The 3,046-nt window shown below is 48.8% G+C and overlaps 1 non-coding gene across 1 annotated transcript; it reads left to right on the top strand.

Annotated features, from left to right (window-relative positions):
• The first annotated feature begins 1,838 nt into the window (after positions 1 to 1,838).
• Positions 1,839 to 1,942, top strand: LOC115892997. Its single transcript, XR_004052962.1, has one exon. It is a non-coding gene; the product is annotated as a U6 spliceosomal RNA (small nuclear RNA).
• The last annotated feature ends 1,104 nt before the right edge of the window (positions 1,943 to 3,046 follow it).

The following is a 3,046-nucleotide window of genomic DNA, read 5'->3' as shown; positions in this document are numbered from 1 at the left end:
TTTGAGACCGAGTCTCACTCTGTTGCCCAGGCTAGAGTGCCGTGGCGTGATCTCAGCTCACTACAACCTTTGCCTCTTGGGTTCAAGTGATTCTCCTGCCTCAGCCTCCCGAGTAGCTGGGGTTACAGGTGCCTGCCACCACGCCTGGCTAATTTTTGTATTTTTAGTAGAGATGGAGTTTCATTGTGTTGGCCAGATTGGTCTCGAACTCCTGACCTCAAGTTATCCGCCTGCCTCAGCCTCCCAAAGTGTTGGGATTACAGGCATGAGCCACCGTGCCCGACCATTATTACATTTTAATCCTCCAAATAGGCCTCCCAGGAAGTACTGTTGTCATCTGTCTAGTAACTGCAGTTCAGAGCCCCACGGTTCCCTGGCTGCGATGAGGTCCCAACTGACCCTGGAAATGGAATTGGAGCCTCCAGGGAGTTTACAAAAGTGAGACCCAACCAGAGGGAGTCACACAGTGACCAAGACACTAAAGACGAATTGAGAATCTTAGGCATGCCGGGTGCGGTGGCTCACGCCTATAACCCCAGCACTGTGGGAGGCTGAGGCGGGTGGATCAGGAGGTCAGGAGATCGAGACCAGCCTGGCCAACATGGTGAAACCCCTTCTCTACTAAAAATACAAAAATTAGCTGGGCGTGGTGGCGTGTGCCTGTAATTCCAGCTCCTCGAGAGGCTAAGGCAGGAGAATTGCTTGAACCCGGGAGGTGGAGGTTGCAGTGAGCTGAGATCATGCCACTGGACTTTAGCCTGGTGACACAGCAAGACTCTGTCTCACAAGAAAAGAAGAAAAAAAGAATCTTAGACGTGTCATTGTTGGCCCAAGAGGGTGTGCGCATCTCTAAGGTTTTGGATCACCCCACACAGCATGTTGGCCCCCAGATACACTGACCTGAGAACCCCTTCCAGCAGCCCCACACAAGGGCTGGGTCTCCAGCTCTTGCCAAGTTAGATTAATATATTCTTAATTTTATTCTGAATCCTTTACAATTTTAATTTAATTTAATTTAAGCTTTTTTTGAGACAGAGTCTCCCTCTGTTGCCTAGGCTGGTGTGCAGTGGTGTGAACTTAGCTCACTGCAACCTCTACCTCCAGGGCTCAGGTGATCCTCCCACCTTAGCCTCCCAAGTAGCTGGGACTACAGTTGTGCAATACCATGCCTGGCTAATTTTTTTGTAGAGATGGAGTTTCATCAGTGTTGCCCCGGGTGGTCTTAAACTCCTGGGCTCAAGCAATCCACCCACCTGGGCCTCCTAAAGTGCTGGGATTACAGCCATGAGCCACCGCAGCCGGCTAGTATTCTGTTTTTGTTTTTGTTTTGAGACAGAGTCTTACTCTGTCCCCCAGGCTGGAGTGCAGTGGTGCAATCTCGGCTCACTGCAACCTCTGCCTCCTGGGTTCAAGTGATGCTCCTGCCTCAGCCTCCTGAATAGCTGGGACTACAGGCGCCTGCACCACCACATCCGGCTAATTTTTTTTTTTTTTTGTATTTTTAGTAGAGACGGGGGTTTCACCATGTTGGTCAGGCTGGTCTCGAACTCCTGACCTTAAATGATCCACCTGCCTCGGCCTCCCAAAGTGCTGGGAATACAGATGTGAGCCACCCCGCCTGGCCTCTGGCTAGTATTCTGCATTCTTGACAGTCTGATAGATGGAAAAATATCCCTATGGCAATGAATACACGTTTTAAAAACATATTGTATGTCGCTGGGCCACTCTTGCCCTCTCACCAACTATCTTTATTGATGGGCTTCAGGCTCTGGGCACCCTCTGTTTTGTTTTCTAGCATAAGTACATTCATGTAGTCATTCAACACATCTTTAAACTCTGTGTTCACTTCAGCAGCACTTATACTAAAATTGGAACGATACAGAGATCAGCATGCTCCCTGCGCAAGCATGACATGCAAATTCATGAACCGTTCCATGTATTTTTAAAATTTAATATATTAAAAAATTTAAAACTCAATAGAGTGTCCGTTGTGTGCCAGACACTGTTCTGGGTGCTGAGGACACAGCAGAAAGAGATTTGCCCTCAGGCGGTTCATCCTGGTGAGGACCTAGACAGCTCACACCACAGATGTGTAAAATGCACTGAGTGTTCCCGGGGTGAGAAGTGCTTTGGAGAAAACATTAAAAGGGGCAGGAATGGGCATTTCTGGGGCTTCAGAAAGTTTCACGGAGGGGAGGGGAGAGAGCCAGTTTAGAAGAAACAGAAGTCTAGGAAAAAGCTACCAAGTGCAAAGGCCTGGAGAGGGGGACCGTGCCCAACAGATTGGAGGAACAGCTGGGACAGCAGAGGCTGCAAAGCAGGGACTGGGAGGACTGTGGGACCTCGTGGCCCCTCGGAAGAAGTCTGCCTTTTGCTCCAGATGAGGTGGGGACCTTTGAGGGTTGACACAGCAGGGATGAGACCTGATATTTTCACTGATATTTTCACCAGGATCACTTTGGCTACTGTCTTGTACATTGATTGTAGGGGGTCAAGGTCAGAAACTCAAGATGGTTGGAGGCTAGAGAAATCATCAAACAAAAGATGCTGGTGAGTTGGTGTGCTGGGTTCAGTAGTTTTTCTCCCAAATTCATGTCCACCTGGGATCTCAGAATGTGACCTCGTTTGGTCTTAGAGTCTTTGCAGATGTAGTTAAAGATCTCGAGAAGAAATTATCCTGGATTTAGGACCCACCCTAAATGACTGATATCCTCATGAAAAGGGGAAGCCACAGGAAGACACATAGAGAGAGGGGATGTGAAGGCGGAGGCAGAGATGGCAGTGATGCTCAGGAACACCAGGAAGCACCAGAAGTCGGAAGAAGCCAGGAGGGGCCCTCCCCTGTAGCCTTCAGAAGGAAGGTGGCCCTGCCCACACCTTTATTTCAGACCTCTAACCTCCAGAACCCTGGGAGAAAAAGATTCTGTTGTTTTAAGCCATCAGTTTTGGACAATTTGTTATAGCAGCCCTGAGAAAGGAATACAGTTGTGCCAACACAAGAGTAGAGGAGAAGGTGAAAATTGGTCAGAGTTGGGATATATTTTGT

Source organism: Rhinopithecus roxellana, chromosome 13 (genome assembly GCF_007565055.1).
Source record: "Rhinopithecus roxellana isolate Shanxi Qingling chromosome 13, ASM756505v1, whole genome shotgun sequence".
In the NCBI taxonomy this organism is placed as follows: Eukaryota; Metazoa; Chordata; class Mammalia; order Primates; family Cercopithecidae; genus Rhinopithecus; species Rhinopithecus roxellana.
This window is presented reverse-complemented; position numbering and strand designations above follow the sequence as displayed.